Here is a 19279-nt window from a genome sequence, read left to right on the forward strand (position 1 = left end):
GGTGTGCCCGGGCTTTTACTCCCTGGCATAAGTGAGCTCTTGGCTGGGGAGAGAGCCCCATGCAGGCTGCTTTGCCCCGGGCCCTGCACCCTGCTGGGATCATTTCTGCGCAGAGCCACAGCAAGCACGCGGCCAGGAGTGCAGTCTGGCAGCATGGAGAGCAACATTCAGCTGGTAAGTCTGCTGGGGGAAAGGGGTGGTGGGGCAGATTGAGGCCCCTGCGGTGAGGGAGAGAGTGGGGCTGGGGCAGGTGCTGCCCAGCCAGGGTGGGACAGGGCACAGGATGGAGCCGGCAGCTCATCCAGGGGGCATGTGCCCCCCCCGATCTGTGCACAGGGCGAGGGCAGACAGCTGCTGTGTGCTCTGGGCAGGAGCTGCTCCAGCTTCTTCCAGGCGGCTGCACTCAGGCTAGGTGGGGCGAGGCAGGGCAGGCAGCAGTGGTGCTGGGAGAAGGGCTACAACCACACCAAAATTTGCCAGAGCACCCCCCTCCTAGGACCACCACCAGGCCAAGCCCAGCCACTAGGAAGAAGCTAGAGGAACCCCCACCCCAAGTGCACAGCCCACCCTGGCCCTGTGCACAGATGGGGGGGCGGGGGGGGGGCACATGCCCCCCATGCCTTCCCTGGGGCTGCATACAGCAGTGAGAGATGCTCTCTTGCATCCCTCAGATGAGCCATGGGTTCCATCCTGTGCCCCGCCCAACCCCACTCCCTCCCTCACATTGGGGGCCTCGATCTGCCCGCTCCCATGCCCCTTCCCCCTAACAGATTTACCAGCCAGACACTGCTCTCCATGCTTCTGGGATGCATAATGGCAATCAGATCAGTATTGGCCACTATGGCTGGTCTATAAATCAGCCATTGGTATCGGCCCAAACAATCTTTATCAGTGTACCCCATGGCAGAATGCTTCTGACACTATGGATTCCTATATGAAATCTCTCGGTTTAACGTCCAGATCCTATGTAGGTGTTTACATACCTAACAGTTGTATGTCACCCTTAAAAGGGTCCCGCAGCACCCTGGTTGAGAACCATTGCTTTTGCTTTAGATTAGATTCTTTTGCTCAGACCTGCGTGTTTGTATATCACAGCTGGTTTAATAAAAGGTATCACATCTACCCAAAGAACCTCGGCTGCATATTACAGAGGCATTTTTCTCGTTTTTTTCCCACAGAACCTGGTCCTGCTCCCTCCAAAATCAACAGCAGAGCTCTAGCACTGAATCAGATCCACTCAGCTGCACAATCCCACTGAGTTGCACAGGTTTAACCTGATGGTAATGAGAGCAGAATTTGACCCTTTATGAATACCGGTTTCGGTTACGCTCTTATAAAAGATAAGGGTAATGCTATGAAAGTGAGAGGCAATCCTTTTGCAACAGTAAAGTGATATAACCCAGTGTGAGCTGGTATGGGAAGATGAGGTGTGGGCCAAAAGGAAAATTGTAATTCATAATGCAGGGTTTCATTTCATGCTGGGAAACTTCAATGAAAACTTTGATCATTGGTTTATAACAGAACCTGACAAGGCTCCAGATGAAAAGGGAAAGGCACCACACATACACTTGGCAGCTTCACACATAAAACAACCATCTTTCACCTCTGAGGCTATGGCTAGATAGATGCCAATGGAAACATAAGCTGCAACCGAGGCCAGCAGCTAGCCATCCACCAAGCAGACCTCACCATTTGAATCCAGGCTACTCTGCAGCCACTAAGAAACTTAACTAAATTAGTCTTATGCTGAGCCAAATTAATCTCTGCCGAATAGTGAATTTTTTGCCCAATGAGGTTTCAGGCTGGCAGGAAGGCTGGTGAGGGTTGGGACTGTTAAGCAACTTTTGGGAGACATCCCGTTCTCTCTGGACTATAGGCTGCTTGAGAGCAAACAGATGGCTGGAGTTTATAACATCACCTGACTCCTGATTAAAGACACACTAACAGGCAGCATAATATTACAGATACCCTTTTCAGTAACCATACTCCCAAATAAAAAAAAAACCCAGGAAGACAATGAAAGATTTGCTTTCTTAGTTCCAGTTCAAGGCCACTGAAAACTATACAAGGTTTCCAAATGACCACTTGGAAAAGGAGCACAAAAATTTGCCTGTCAGCCTTTATAAAAAGTACGACAGGTTATACAGAAATGATCCACAATCCTGTGGCTGGGTTAGGTGCCCAATGGATTCTAAACTCCTTGAAGGTCTTTTGAAAAATCCCAGCCTACAGTCTACAGTATTGCTACCAGAGCAGGCTGAAGACCTGCTGTGGAATAATGCAGTATTGATTTTTAAAGGGAGCCACCATAACACAGAGTACGTGGCAATCAACTTTAGCTTTATTACAGAGCTGTGGCCGGCACGTACAATGCTCCACCTTGATCCCAACCAGAGGATGCTGCATGCTGGGAGCTCCACTCCCTGCAGGCCCCAGCCCGGATTAACAATGAGGTTGGCTGCAAGAGGCACTGTTGAACTCTGCAGGCCACTCTTCCTGAGAAAAATCAGGCACAAAATCCCACAAACACATTGTTTTGCTGGCCACAAAATGGTACCAGATAAGAGCAGAAAGCTAAAATGTCAGGAAATCTTGCTGGACGCCCACTGCCGAGCTCTTTCAATTTTCAATCAGCCAAGGACACAATGAAGTAATGAAAGGGAATATTTAACAGTGCTCTGAATTTGGCCAGGTTTTGCTGCTGCAGGCTCAGCAGGCAGTTGCTTTTAGGAGGCGAGATTAATCTGGGCACCCCACACAGCTGGAATTCTGACATGGACCACGCTGTCCTCGATGCCTTACAAAATACATTTGAAAAGCAAGCTCCCCACAAACCAGTCACATAAAAACAATGCCAGATTAGCAGGAGCATGATTGCAGGGGTCCAGGACTCCTTGAAGACCTAATTACATCCACCAAAAATAAACGTGCAGCTGCTGCGGCTAACCTAGCTTCCCTGATCCATTAAGCTAAAAGAAGAAAAGAGGTGGCTTGGTATCAAAGGTGGCCGGCTTTGTGCATTTTAAATGGAAATATACTTAACTCCACAAGTTTAAAATTCTTTCAAATGCATTTCCTCATTTGATGAGCAGTTAATCTAGAAGGGAAGTAGCAGGACTTTACTTAAAATAACAAATGCCTTCTTCTGTACGTGTGGAATTAGTCAGTGGTTTCAGTACTAGTGAAATGTGTCTGCATCACTATCAGTATTGCCAGTATTTGGCCCCTGGCTTGTAATCTCAGCAGAGGCACCAAGGTTGAAATGGGTTATGCATATAGAAGTGCACTAAAAGGCCCCACTGAACAAATCTTGCAGCTCTAAAATAGGTAAATGATCTAATACAACAGAGATGGCCCCACTGCAAAGCTCACTAGATGTTAACATAGCCCAGCCCAGCCAGTAATTCGGTCCTCTCTGCCTTGGTGTCTGGCACTTCCACCACATGCAGCAAGAAGACTCTGCCCTCTCTTGCAGATGTAAGGAGCAGATCTCCTAGAACAGTGGCTCCCAATCTGTGGTACGCAGACCACCTTTCAGTGGTACACATTAACAGATTTATTACAATTACTTTATACGACAAAAATCTGCTGGTGGTAATTAAGGTTGTATCGTTTTAAATTGGTGGTGTGCAATCTGTCCGAGTTTGGGAACCGTTGTCCTGGACTCCAGAAGCTCTGCTCCGCAATGTTTCCCTCGCCACGGCACCTCCTGCAAAAACTGGTCCCAGCATTTCCTTGGAGCCTCCTGGTTGCTCCAAGATCCCCCCCCTCAACCCGGCAGTATTGGCCCATTTAAATAACACAAATATGGATTTGTTTCAAGTGGGAAAACTAGGCCACTGTTTGCGGTGCCACCGACCTGCAGAGCGCAGAGAGCCAGGGGCTGAAGGGTGCCTCAAATATTTAAATCACCAAGCTCCCCTAAGAACAATAACTGAAAGTATTCCCAGCTTTGTCTGTGAAGTGGCCAGCAACCTTGCCCGGCATCCAGAGCGGGCACATGCTATCGACCATCTTCATTTGCTACGAGACAAGTTGGCAGGTGTGAAAGCGCCTGTCACTGCTATCTAAACATCTCTATCAACTAACGGGGAAAGGTGCAGTTCCTCCCATTGGACATAATCGACAAGGCAGGCTAGCAGCTGACCAATACATGGATGAGGTGCAGGACTTCAGGAAATCATTAGTACTGCAGGACCTAGGGGTACCAAGTAGGAATGGGGCCCAGCATGCGAGTGAGGCACAACACGTGCACAGGCGCACACACTCACATGCGTGTGTGCATGCACAGCTGGACCCTGCCCCAAAGAGTTTGCAGTCGAAGTAAATAAGCCAGACAAAGGTTAAAGCAGAAAGGAAGCATTATTTGCTCTGCTTTACAGACAGAGTCCCCAACCCACAGAGACAAAGGGAATTACCAAAAGTCACCTAGGAAATTGGTGACAGGACCAAGGAGTGCGTTCACATCTCTGGAGTCCACCAAAAGCGGGGCATCGTTCTGCAATGTCACGCTGTTCCAGAGTATTGCCTCTCCGAACTACTGGATGCGTCTGATCAATTATTCTGTTTCCAAGTATCTGTCTGACTAAAGTCACCCTTGCAAATCCCCTGCTGTTGTCCTGACCTTTGCTGACAACTGCAATGTTGTCTGGTTTGTTTTTTTAAAGAGAATAAAACGCTGCTCCAAGGCACGTGATCCTTGGTGACATCCATCTACAAAGTGTCTCATGGGACAAAGCTTTTGCGAATTCCCTGCAATTGCTTGACATTATTCCCTTCTGCTGTTTCTGGGGATTAAACACCAAGGACTGTGCTCACCCTTAGTGCAGCACCGCTGAAGTCAATGAGTAATTTCTGGCCCTCGTGGCCTGCAAATGCTAAATTGGATGAGGAGGTCTTTATGTTGGCTGTTCATGTAATTTTATAACCATGTGAAAGTCAGAGTTACATAGCCCAAGGAGGAATCAAGAAGTGCTCCCAGGTGACAGCACAGTCACAGACTAAGCTGTAAAATGCTCCCTGACAGAAACAAGACTATAATGCAGGAAAAATGAAAAACTTCAAAGGATCCTGTACTGTGGAACGATCACAAGCATCAGACCCTCTCCAGCTATGGTTCATGCTGCCCTAAATCTCTTTTGGCTAAAGTCTCTAGAGGCCTAGTGGCTATTAATGACCATCACATGGAATATACCAAGAAAATGAATAACCTCTTGAGACAGGATATTGGATTTCCCCAGTACAAATACACTGACGGCTATGTGCGTTAGGAAATTACAAAGTTAGAAAACCGGAGATTTTCTTTCAGTCCCTAAAATAATTTCTTCTCCTGCCTACAAACATGGGTGTATCTTCTCAGATGGGAATCTGTGAAATCAGTAGGACTGCATGCATAGCTATAAGTGAAGGCAGAATCTCTCCTATAGCACTCAGGCTTTGAAGTGTGGTGGAATTAGAGAAGAGGAAGGTGGAAATGCTGTTATAGGATTTAACACACACACAGAGAAAACAAATGACAGAAAAAGTGGAATACATAAGGTCCCCTATTTCAACAGCCATTATTGAAGACTGCTAGCTGGTGTGCCTTTTCTAGGCATCATTCCTGTTTTGATACAGCAGTGCCAAGTCCTATAAGCCTAGTCAGGAGGATGGAAAAAGGACCTAGGAGAGCTTTAAGGATCCATGGTAGTGCTGGGGTGATGTTGCAGCCCTAATGTCCCAGGAAATAAGCAAGAAGCAAGGATTTTTGTGGCTAATATCTCTATCACCCACAATAATCCTTGCCTCTAAGGATCAGACAAGTTAGCTGGGTAATTCTGGCGAATCACTATGTCGCAACACTGCAATTCAAGGTGGTGACATTGGATGCAACAGGTGTATCACCTGGATTCAACGCCAGGATAACTTCTCAGTAAGTAAACCCATCACAGGGGATACATGGCTAGAAGTGTCTCCCCGACTTGTCACAAAGTAAACCCTTCTTATCCCACTAAACCAGAACCTGTTTGTGCTGTCAAAATCATTTTACAATGGTCACCTAGAAAAGAGTCAAATTGGCAATTGGTTTATTCAGGTTTCAATCCTGATGGCTTTATTCAAGCTCCTCCTACCTCCAAACCTTTCAGCCAAGTGAAGTCTATGAGATAAGCCATCAGACCTATTCTCACCTGGCTTCTAGCTTTCCTAAGCCTTGCGAGCCATCTCCAATTGTTGGCATTGCTGGAGCCTTCCCTTCCCTTCCCTGGTGGTGGTAGGTGTCCTGATGTGCGTCTCATAGTACAGAGGGCATGGCACAACTCTCCATGAAAGTAGGCTAGGGACTTCGTCAAAATCCTCTCTGTGTTTGCTTGAAACTCTGCCCAGTTTGTGGGGGATTTTTTATGATTCGTGGTTGTTTACTTAATCAGCACCAGGTTTTGAATTTGTAATAAAGTATTAAAAATGGGGCAACATTCATGTAAAGACTAGAAGCATTCATGTAGCTCAAGTGACAAAGTCGATACAAAACATGGCACTTTCAGCTGACTTCCAACCTGAGTTTTCTCAACCTGGCAATTAGGTGGGAGGAGACAGTAAGTCCAGGAACACTGACCTCCCCTTCTTCCCCCCCACAAAAAAATTAAATCCAAGTCTCTGAACTAAACCCCTGCTGGACTTTCCAAAAATCAAGACAACTCCCAGCATGGAGATCAATCAGTGGAGCTCTGTTACTTTGCAGAAGCCGAGGAACTGACTGAGAGATTCTCAAAGCTTTTGCAAAGCCCAACACAAAAATCTTAGCGTGCATCTCATACCCTGCATCAAAACTTTGGTTTTACAAAAAAACCCAACAAAAAACAAAAACAAAAAGAGAGAAACCAACACAAAAAGAATTTAAAATATATATCTTTTAAGGCCTATTTTACACAAAGAGAGTATCCAATCTGCAAGCAGTTACCTCAACTGTCTGGGCTAATGGTAACTTTGACGTGGACTTGGCATTTGCACATGCAAATTTTCCCTGCGTCAATGCAGTAAAGGAAGCACACGTTACGTTCCTGCTTTCATGTCTTACTGAAAAAATCCTACCCAAAATAGGAATCTTGCCAATCAAACAGGATAAACTGAAAACCAAGAAGGAAATGAATGTGAACCTTGCAAGTCGTGGCAAACCCATGATAAGAAGACAAGGGAAGGCTCCCCACTGAATGAGAATCAATGAGTACAAATATACTTAGATTGACTTCATCCTTTGAGTGGAAAATACTCTTTGCTGTTCTTATGTGACGAGCAGAGGGGACAACAGTGGAGAAACAGGCCTGAAATAATTGGCGAAGTATTATTGGTTTTGTGAACAAATGTGCTGCAAGTGGTCAACTGGGAAATGCAATGCTGCTATAGCCTCTTGACTAGCGAATTAGGTGTCTGGTAATGTACATTGATCACTCTGCAGTTGAACAGCAGGGGAAATAAAGTACTTACTGCAGCCAGGTTCTGCTGTACGGATTTTTCTTTAGTCGAAAGTGACTCCATTATAAGATACTTTTATACACAAACCCATTGCTTAACATGGAAACATTCTGTTCTAAATCAATAAACTATACATTACAAAAATAAAAGCAATACTGTACAGTTGAATTCATAAAGCCATGGGTGACTGGTGCTTCCTGATACTGCGGGGAGGGGGGGCAGGCACCAGTAATCTCAGGGGGGGCACTGGCCATCGCCCCCCGCCTCTCCCTGGCCAATCTCAGGGGGGGGGTATGTCCCCCATGTCCCTTAAGCATTATCTATGCATAAGGCAGTTGGGTTCAGTTTCCATGATGAAAGAAAATGGAGCAATCAGCACTGACAGGACCTTCCAGGCCTCTCCAGAGCATAAGGTATCCATAACTATGAAAGGATTTGGGAGTCATTTAGGATTTTTCAAAGTTCTTCAACCAGTATTTACAGGTTCTCTTGTTCGGTCTTAGCCAAGTTGCGGTTCTTTTTAGAGTAATTATTTTCTTAGGATTTTATCGAAAGCTGGACGGCTCCCCTGAGCCTGCAGTCATCATCCTGCATTTGCTCCCCTCTTCAGATGGCAAAAAGTGACAAAGAAGAAACAGAAAATGGAGGAAAGAAAAACAATAGCTGTTATGTCAGAGAAGGAAAGAACGACACCCGGCAAAAACTAGTTACATCACCTAATGCGGTACTACGAGGCGTTCTTACAAGGCAACAACAAGCATGGCACAGGAAACTGAACGGAATACACGAGGCAACAATATGTCAAGAACACAGGAAAGACGTGAATGACTAAAGCCCAAATCCTCAAAAGTAGTTAGGAACCTAACTCCCATTGGTTTCCGCGGGAGTTCAGTCCTACACCTCTGAGGATCTGACCTTGGTCTCCAGCTCTGTCCAGTTTGGTCCACATGGAGCTAATATCTGAGACACTGGTCAATCTAAATGCTAAGACCCATGTGACTTTGGAGTTGCATTGAACTTGAGCGCTGGAAATTTGGCTCCATCTAGCACACAAAAACCTTTTTTTTTTAAACAATAAAACCCTCTCAGAAGCCAGCAGTAGTCACAAACTGAACAGCAGGTTCATCCCCTGATCCAAGTCTGTTATGAAGGAATGATGCCAAGCAAATGTCTATTAATAATTCACCAAGAATCATGGGGTGACTGGGTTTTCAGGCTTTTGTATTATGTTAGAGTGATTGGGCTAAAAATTTACTATGACTTGAGCAGCTTCCTCACCTAAACACAGCTGCCTTCAAATGCTTTTTGGTACAGAATTTCATGGCGCATCTACACATGCTAATTTAGACTAATTTAATGTGCAGAAAAGTGTCACCGCCTACACAAGTGTCACAATTTCCTCGTCATCTTTCAAGTGAAAGCCAATGGGATGGTTTAGACCATGGGCGCTCAACCCCTGGCCCACAGACTGGTCTTACGGCACTCATCCTGCCTGCGCAGCTGAAAGGCTGAGCTTCGCTGGCTTAGACCAGCAGTGCTCAAGCTCCCAGTCTGTGGACTGTATGAATGTCTCAAGGCTGGCCCACGGATCAGATCCTGTGCACTGGCTGAATTGGCTATGCGCTGGTTCAACCCTGCACACTGGTCCAACTACAGGCTGGGGAGATAGCATTCAGGGCCATGTAATTTGGCCCACAGGGCTCCCTAATGACCTGGACACTTGGCAAAAGGGAAATGGCAATTAACACTGCTACTTCTCCCCTGCCACCACATTTGAGCTCCCTGCAGGTCCAGAATCAGCCAGATGACACAGCTCTATGGGCTGGAACTGGCCCATGGGCCAGAGGTTGAACAGAGAAATGATCCTGCCTTGAGAAGGGGGTCATGTAGTCCAACCACTCGAGGCCCCCTCTAGCCCTATTTTTCTGATCAAATATCATATCAATTGCTTATATCAATTGCAGTTATCATCAGCACTAATAATTTTTCAAATGTGGTCCCCATCTTCAAGAAAGGGAAAAGGGAGGACCCGGGCAATTATAGGCCCGTCAGTCTTACCTCAATCCTGGGGAAGCTCTTTGAGAAGATCATCAAGGAGCACATTTGTGATGGGCCGGCATCCGAGATGATGCTCAGGGGCAATCAGCATGGATTTATTAGGGGGAGATCATGTCAGACCAACCTGATTGCCTTTTATGATCAGGTCACAAAGGCCATGGATGCAGGTGTCGCGGTGGATGTAGTCTTTCTGGACTTCAGCAAGGCCTTTGACACCGTCTCTCACCCCATCCTAATTAGTAAACTAGGCGACTGTGGCATAGATGCCTACACGGTCAGATGGATTGCAGATTGGCTGAAGGGTCGCACTCAGAGGGTGGTGGTGGATGGATCATATTCGACTTGGGGGGAGGTGGGTAGTGGAGTCCCTCAGGGCTCGGTCCTGGGCCCTGCGCTGTTCAATGTCTTCATCAGCGATCTTGATGTTGGGGTGGAGAGCAACCTGTTTAAATTCGCTGATGACACCAAAATTTGGGGGGAGGTGAGCACGCTAGCAGGGAGAGAGAGATTGCAGAAGGATCTGGATAGGTTACAGGGGTGGGCAGACAGGAACAGGATGCGTTTCAATACGGACAAGTGCAGGGTGCTGCACTTGGGTAGTAGGAACCAGCAGCACACTTATAAGATGGGGAGCTCCCTACTTGAGAGCACGGAGGCGGAAAGGGATCTTGGTGTCATTATTGACTCCAAGATGAACATGGGCCGACAATGCGAGGTCATGGTTGGCAGGGCTAACCGGACCTTGTCGTGCATCCACAGGTGCATCTCGAGTAGAGCCAGGGAGGTGATCCTCCCCCTCTATGCGACGCTGGTCAGGCCGCAGCTGGAGTATTGTGTCCAGTTCTGTGCGCCCCATTTCAGGAGGGATGTGGACAACATGGAGAGGGTCCAGAGGAGGGCCACCCGCATGATCCGGGGACAACAGGGCAGACCCTACAGTGAGAGACTGCGGGACTTGAACCTATTCAGCCTCCACAAGAGAAGGCTGAGGGGGGACCTGGTGACCGTCTATAAACTCACTAGGGGGAACCAGAAGGGTTTGGGGGAGACGCTGTTTCCCCTAGCCCCTGCTGGCATAACAAGGAATAATGGGCACAAGTTGATGGAGAGGAGGTACAGATTGGACATCCGAAAAAACTACTTCACAGTCAGGGCGGCTAGGAGCTGGAACCAACTTCCAAGGGAGGTGGTGCTGGCCCCTACCCTGGGGATCTTTAAGAAGAGGCTGGATACTTACCTGGCTGGACTCATTTGAGTCCCGTTTTTGTTTTTAGGGTGAGTGGTTTTGTTTGTGTTTTTGGGTTGTTCTCCCGCCCTGGCGGGGGGGCGGGCTAGAAGATCTATTAGGTCCCTTCCGACCCTGAAACTATGAAACTATGAAGTATAGGTAGCATATTCTATCCCAAAGTTGTTTACCAATTTATACAGAGCAACTACTTCTCCCATGACAAAATGTCCCTCGTATGCAGTTAGGCAGCATCACAAACCAGAACAGGAGGAACTGAAGAATTCATATCCACTGTAAACTTCAGTGGCTGCAAGAAAAATATAAAACCATAACTAAAAAGCCTGCACATAAACCAGTATACAAGGACTTCCAGAACTATGATTCTTTGAGATAAACATGACTGCATAGCACTTCTCTATCCTGTACAGAGGAGGATTATTGTGACAGTCAAAAGAACAATTTTTCTAATGATTTAGTTGGTCTAATAAAACATACCACATTTACCCAAAGAACCTGGTCTGCCTATGTCATTAGACCAACACAGCTACAGTCAACACCCCCTGAAGTCTACTGTGGCATTTTTCTCTAACACATTGTACTTGCTTTCCTCAACTGAGTAGCAGGGTTGATTTCAGTGGGGCTATTTGGGTGAGTGCAGCGAGGTGATTTAGTTCTAGCACTGATCTAATTAGAGGGAAGGGACAACAACCCCTTAACTAAACCACAGGTTCATCCCAATTATTGAAATTGCTGAGTTCTGCAGTACCTTATCCAATCCCATCTCCACTATGACGCCTAGCAAGCCGTTAATTACAACACATTATTTACAGCTTCTGTGGGGCTGAAACCAGGTGTTGCAGTTGATGGAATTCACACGGTGACACAGAGCTAATCCCGACCACCATTTCCATTCTTATTCTTCCACCCTCCGGGGGAAATTCTAGTGTCATTCCCCGCAGCTTGCCCTGGCAATACCATTATATAATCAGCTTGTTCATGTGACGACATAATCTGCTACCATGGAAATGAACAGGAGGCAACAAAGGAACGTCGATTCTCCTGCTGGAGGTGGAGGAGCAGTGGTGAGGGGTAGCCTAGAAAACTCAAGACAAAGAGAAACCACTTTGCCTGCTGCCTCCAAATGCAAACAACCCGCCCCTCCTTTTATGTAGGTAGATGTTGATGAATACATTTCCCCCCCATTACCCTGGCTTAAAAAAAAAATAAAATCGACCCCCTCCGTATCGTAGCGTAACAAAAGTATGTGTATGGACCATCCTAATGATGAATTGCACAAAACAGTCCTTTATTCATGGTTCAAAGCCAAAGGTCATTCAACCATTGGATGCTCAGAAGCCAAAAGCGGGAAGTATAATTCCATATGTTTAATGAGAGCCTTCCTGCACTACTCCGAGGACAACAGCAACCAGATAGACCTTCCTTGTATTCAGAAAAAAAGAAAAATGTTACTCCATTATTAAGAACTTAGGCTCATCATCAATTCCCTGGACTTTGCAGGAAAAGAGTGTTTTAAAACATACATTAGAGGAGACGACTGACAAGCAAAGTCTCCTGAGCCTTTGAACTTATTTCCAAAGGTGCCTCGGATTTAAATAGTTTATTTTCTGGAGTTCAAAGGAGAGGAAGGAATAGAGAGATGAAATTAAGATCTCAGAACTGCATCCATTTATTGCTGAAAGTTCATATGAGACAATGAAGTACCACAAGCCCAACACTAGCATGGATAAACCTGCCAGTGGCCACAGGTGCTGTTTTTCTTTGAACTGTTTCTTGCACTCTCCATCAGGTGGCCACTGGCCATGTTCATCTAAAACATCATCTTCAACACTAGACGCAGCTCCCAGAAAGGAGCCTCCTCGAGCTGCGGAATCTGTCTTCCAAAGCTGAAGGTGGTTTCCATGTCTGGGTAACACAATATGGATTATATGCAACTCTCCTTCCATTTCAATCACCAAGCAGCAGCGTTACAAACAATTTCCCACAGGCTACTGCAAACGGTGTCTGTGGCTTTCAGCCTGAAGCCTCCCACGATACAAAAGATGTCTTGCTTTCTTTGAACCAGATCATCAGCTGGCATAAACTGGCATTGCTTCACTGAAGTCAATGAAGCTAGTCTAATTCATGCCAGCAGAGGATCTGGCTCCCAAAAGCCTCTTTTTTCACATGCCGCCACCATCTGGGCACCATGATCAATTATATGCACATGCCAGTGCCCTACAGTAATTCAAGTCCTGTTACAGCACACCGTGACCAGTACTCTCAGCAGAAGACCACCTGCAGCTATCTTACTTCAGGTCAAGTCCACTGCCACAGCTGTTTTTATATGGGAGGCTATAAGAAAAGTCACAGAATATAGGCTGGGGGCTTTTTATGACTCCTACCTGGTAAAAATGCTGTATAAGTTTTACATATTACTTTACTTACAAAGCCTGAAATTCCAGACAGTGAAAGAAGAGTAAAGAAATAAATAGTGACAGGAAGTCACAGGTGTGATTTTTTTCCCCCATTTGTAGGTAATTGACTCATCAGAACAGCATCCTCTACTCCTTTAAGTGTGGAAATGGCCTAGGATGCTAGAACAAAAGCCATTTCTCAAAGCTCCAAAATCTTTGTCGCTCACTTAGGAAAAATAAGTCAAGTGTTGGCTGCATGATTCCTTCGTCTCAAATCAAGGTGTTAGATTTAGAGTAGCATCACATTTCAACAACAGCGAAAGCCTCTGAAATAGCCTGGATTAGTGTTGTCCATGTTTAAACACCCAGTCTAGAGCTACCAGGCAGAACGAGTGAGACCACATTAAGACCCGGGCTCTGCAGTAGTGATAAGGTGCCACAGAGATCCAGCACGGTCCAGCCGGTTATAACCAGCACTGGAATTAGTGAGCAGTGCTAAAATACAACTTCCCGTCTGCAAATGGTTTCCAGTCACCTAAGCGTTACCAAGACAACTCCAGCCATTGGAATACAAATGACTTTTGGGGTGCCACACTAAACTCCAATGCTTACCAACTCTGCATGCAAATTTAAATGACAACAATTTAAGTGGCAACTGTGTAAACAGCAGCTACTATTAAAACATCACGGGAGTCAATGGTACTATAGCTAAGAAAAATGTTGCTGAGGACAGCAACAAAACAGAGCAAGGAGGGGAGGGGAGACATACATACAGAAAAAAAAAAAAAAATCAGCCTTGTAATTCATGACTGCTGGGTCCAGAGTTCTCACTCCCTAGGAAACATCGGTCGTCCCCCTCCGCTCCCCGCTTCTCCGTGTCCTGGATATAAACAGCAAACAAGTCCTGGTCTTGGGGCAAAAGCTTTGCCCACGGGAAAGTGAGCCAGCTTTGTCATTTGAATCAAGCCCCAACAATAAGCTGGATCAGAATGACATGTTTTGAGAGATTTTCTTTCTGCCAACTGCCATGAAAACAATAGGAAATAGATTTCCCATCTCCTTTTGGCGCGGGAATTTGAACAGCTCTCAAAGTCAAGGGTATTAGATAAACTCCCCAGAGGGATAGTTTCATAGTAGCTAGGGTCAGGAGGGTCCTGAACAGATCATCTAGCCTGACCCCCTGCCACAGGCAGGAACAAATGCTGGGTTCACAAGACCCCAGACAGGTGATCCTCCAACCTCCTCTTGAATTTGCCCAAGGTAGGGGCAAGGACCACTTCCCTGGGAAGTTGGTTCCAGATTTTGGCCACCCTAACTGTAAACTATTGCCTTCTGATCTCCAACCTAAACCTATTCTCCATCAGCTTATGATGCAATGCCCTAGGGAAGGACTGGAGAAGCAAGCCCGGCAGCAGTGAGGTTAGGGGCCTGAAGTGTTCAGGAAGTTGACAAAGAGCTTCAGCGAATACAACTCCAGGGGTTTCTGAAAAAGATATTAGGGAATCACCATTAAACTCAAAACCTCGGCATGGAAGAAATATGTTGTGCTGGAGTCCAATAAAAAAATACTGCTCTTTTTCCCTGGCACAACACCTTTTGCTGGGGATCTCAGACTGCTTTACAAACATTACCAAGCACCTGCAATATGGAGCAGGCTATTTGGGACAACTCCAGCTTTGTCTGCAGCCCCTGCTCCCTTCAGTGAGAAGCTAGGAGGCTTGCTCAGCACATTTGAAAATCCGGCCCTTGAGATTTGGCAAGGTCACAAAGCAAGTCAGTGGCAGAGGTGGTAAAAGAAACCCAGAATCGTGGTTCAAAGACCCTGCAACACCTGTGAACAGCTGATTTGGGAAAGATGCATGAGTTAATACTGAAGGGACAGCTAATTTAAGGGCCCATTTGACAGCCTGACATTATGACCATTCCAGATACCACCGTATGGATGCTGGGATCCGCTGTGGATGAAAACAAACAAACAAACAAAAACCTTGATCACATGACACAGAACAACTGGATACCTCTTGCTTCTGGTGTTTGGCCTCCCATTTCCCAGCTGAAAAGTGTGGGTTAAAACTCTGAGGACTGCGTTTCAGTCAGTAACCTGAGCCACTGCCTCAAGTATGTGCATGTACGCAGGGGTGTTACAGTCTACACACTCACAACAAACCAGCCTTGCACACCAAACAGACAGGTGGCCAAGCAGCCACGGGTTTTGAGGTGTGCTGGTCAAACAAACAGCACTCCAAGGGGCTGCCACATTTAGACACCCTTTGATGCTCCATATACACTAAACTCAGTCCCTGATTTGAGAGAGACTGAAAGCCAGTTTTAAGCAGATGCTACTCCACACGCCCGTACGTACCGCTCTGCGGACTTCAAGGAAGACAATGCAGCTCCCACCACGCCATGAACTCTACTCTGGAGCCACGGTCGCTCCGCTCCTGAACCAGGAGGATCTGGGAGCCAGCGCAGCGCAGCCAGGCTGGAAGAGGCGCTGCAGGCAGCACAGGTTTGAGTGGGACCTTGGGACTCCTCCTGCAACATGTCTGTGCTTACAAAACCTGTCCTATGCTGCCCAACCGCTTGACCCCACCTCCACGAAAGGTAACAACATACCTCCATCTAGAAGGACAGGTGGCAAAGAGAGGCTACTAAATGGGAAAAAATTTAAAAAGGGAGCTGAAAATGCCAGGGTAGGTATTAGTATCATCAGATGGGAAGGAAGGTAATGATGGAGATGGGACGTGCAGTGCAGTTGACACCTCCTCTTCCCCCTGGCTTACTTCCAATGGCCAAGTGGGATGTATTTCTGTTTTCCAGATCTGGTCAGATGAGGTTTGCTTTTACAGAGCCAGCAGTGATTTTCTTATACCCCATCAAAACTAGAGGATTTCAGATTCACCTGGCTGGGCAAGAACTATTCTTTTTGATAGGAATGTCACGTATTAGGTCTTGTTTTTTTAAAGAACCCCTCCTAAGAACAAGTGTCCCTCTCTGCGTCCCCCCTCCCTAAATTACCATGTGAAATACTGGAAGAGGTGAAAATGAAAAAGCCGATGTTTCTCAAGCCATCACTAGAAAATCTTCATCTGCTGGTTGTCAGAGCCTGACCTGCTTGGAGAAGTGTTTGTATTGTGTGCTATCCAGCAGGTAGACTTTAAAATGCCAAGTGCCTTTACTGCATGCAGATCCAAGGGACTGAAGAATCCCCGGGGGGAACAGGAAAGGCGAGTCCTGCCAACGGCCAGTAACTTTTTGTACTATGTAGGATTTTTGCATCAAACTACATAACATCCTGATCTCATTTACATTTGGCTTCAATGAAAAGCAAAAACTTTAAAAGAGGAAGGGCCCAACTCAAAACAGAACTGTTTAAAACTCTAAGCCTGATGCGGCACCAGAGGTTACAGTGCCCCTCTGTCTTCTGCAGCTCAGAGAAGTGTAAATGTCTTCTCTTGCGGCCTGGTGCTGGGCTGGAGCAGCAGCGAAGCTGATCTCAATATTACCTCACCAGGACAATAGAAATGCTGAGAGCGCCACCATGAAAATACATGAACCAGAGCCAGAAAGGTAACTTGAAGCCAACAATTCCAAAATTATCAAAGGAACTATTCTTCACACCCATCATTAACCCTGGATGTTCATTGCCATGAGACATCCCTTAGTTCAAACTCACTTGCATCACTAGCAATGCAAATCATGTGCACAGCAGCAAGTACCGCAAAAAGCAAATATGATTTTGGAAGGTGCATGGGGCATCAGCCAACCTCTTTCTTTCGATGTGGGGAGGAAGCTTCTCCCTCGCCATCCATGGTGGGCTGGAGGTGCTCATTCATTGCTTTATCAGTTATTTAGATAGCACATTTTAATTGCAACAAAACCAACAAACAGACCTGCACAACTCTCTGTATTAGGACAAGACCTACACAAAGTTCGCTTGCACTGTCTGCTTAAATCATCTGGACTTGAAGCCACCATTGTGAGAAAGGTGCCTGAATGGCAACTAAGAAGCATCTTCTCAGCTCTAATGTCCAGCTTCTAAGAAACATGGTGCATTCAGGATCTGATCATCACCTCCAGGTCTCTCCACCTGTCAGTGATTGTCAGCACACAGAAATCCTACGCCACAAAGGAGCAGGTTGACCAGATATAGATCTAGTGGAACTGCAGTGATTTCACTAAAAATGAAGGGCAGACGATGGCTCTGTCCACAGTCTCCGCAGCAGCTGTACAGAGCTGTACTCACCACTCGGGTCTGGCAGTTGTTGCTGAATCCTTGGTCCCACGTTTCCCTTAACCCCTCCCTGAATTAGAGGGAATTTAGAGTTTAAGATCCTGTTCAGCTTCCCATCTACTTGTGCAACAGCCTCAAACCCACAAAACCTAAATGGAAGTCTCTATGGCCCTGTGTGTTTAGGGGAAAAGAGACTGCCCCTGAATAATAACCCATCATCTTCATGCAGTCCTTGAAGCACCAAAAATAAGCAAGTAAAAACCAACAGGCTTGGTATCACATTGAATGCTGGAATAAACCAAAATCATCTTTTTTGGAGCTCTTTGCATGTCCACAGGAGCCCAATGACAGTCGTCAGCAGGTTAGTCAAGCGCTGTAGTGATTACCAGCTCAGGAGTAATTTGCACATGGTTTTACACATTTGAATTTATTTTTCTCTGAGAACGATAATCTGGTTTAATAGGAAGAGAATCACCGATCCCTCTATTAAGCACCCCGGGGTTTTTAATTCTCACCCTATGTAACGGGAACTGGATGCCACAGACAAACAGAAGACTTCTCCGTTTCATCTCAAATACTGTAGGTCAGTCCCTCTAGCAGTACAGTCACTATGGCATCATCAGTCCTTGAAATTCATGGCCGAGGCTAAATTAAAGGACAGAGAGGCCCTACACCTAACCATCACTCAGATGCCAGCAGAAGCAGTGGCTCCTTCCCTTTCTCTCACAGGCTGGCAAGGAAGCTGTTTTGTGAAGGACAGGAGTCCTAGGAAAAGAAGGGGAGGAGGCTGTTTGCCATTGAAAAGGCTCAAGTCAAAGAAACAGCAAATCCATTAGGGCCTACGCTGAGCTGGGGGTGTGCCTGCAAGTTACTCCAGCTCCATTTACAAGTGGGTTGTGTGAACACAATTACATTCAGTACCAAACGGCAACTGATACATATAAGCACATGAGCTGTCTTGCATAAAAAGAAATAAAGGCAGACTGCAAACCTATTAAAACCATCACCCTGGAAAGAGAGAAAGACAGCAATAAAGGATCTTTGCGCTCCCCTGCTAAGGAATAGCTACAAGGCAGAGGGGCAGAGGAGATGCCACCTGACATAGTTTATTTCATCGCCCCTTCATTTCCAAGTGCACATTTGCACAGAAACAGCAGACGGAAATAAAGAAACAAAAACTCCCACGGCAAGTGTGTAGAAGTCAAGGGCTACAAAAAACTGCATTGCTCTGGCAGCATTGGAAATAATTTTGTACTAATGCCTTTGTCCTGCTGTATCGGGAGTTGGGAAATTCAATCCCAATCCCAATGCTGTTAATCAGCGGGTGACGCCTGAATTTTCCTTCTATACAAGCTTACTTCAATTATTTTCTTCCAAAGGAGGGCGGGAGCACAAAGACGACTGGTTTGTATGTAGACTAGCCCAAAGAACCTAACCTTGATTTCAACTGGTTTCTAGTTCCCTTCATTCCTCATGCACCGTTCTGGTTGCTGCAGACAAAAACCAACAAGACAAAAAATCTTGAAAGATTTGAAGCCCTTCACCTTTAGATTTTCAGTTCTGTTCCCGTCTAAGTCAGATGCTGACCAATGTATCGCTTTGGGATATGTGACTTAATGTAATATTACTTGGTGGTTACAGTCTACACCCAAGTCCAAAAACCACAGGCACTGGAAGGAGGAGGAGATAACTGTTATTTTCTTCAGCTGAGGACAAACATAAAAAAAATGCCTATATGCTTATTAGTCCTGGGACTCATTTACAAGAGAAACAGCAGTTATTTTAGATGCGATGGACAGATGCGTCTCACACGGACAGCAGAAGTGGGTAATTGAGGACTTAGGCACGCAGCCCCCTGCTTGCATCCTTCAACTTGATGGGCTAACAAGGGAAAGA

The 19279-nt window shown here is 46.2% G+C and overlaps 1 protein-coding gene across 1 annotated transcript in view; it reads right to left on the bottom strand.

Moving 5' to 3' along the window:
* LRP8 (LDL receptor related protein 8) overlaps nt 1-19279 on the bottom strand; it is a gene marked incomplete at its 5' end in the record, with an annotated part of 254035 nt that overhangs the window by 102924 nt on the left and 131832 nt on the right. The gene's annotated exons all lie outside the window — the stretch shown is intronic.

This window comes from Alligator sinensis, unplaced genomic scaffold, assembly GCF_000455745.1.
Source record: "Alligator sinensis unplaced genomic scaffold, ASM45574v1 scaffold172_1, whole genome shotgun sequence".
In the NCBI taxonomy this organism is placed as follows: Eukaryota; Metazoa; Chordata; order Crocodylia; family Alligatoridae; genus Alligator; species Alligator sinensis.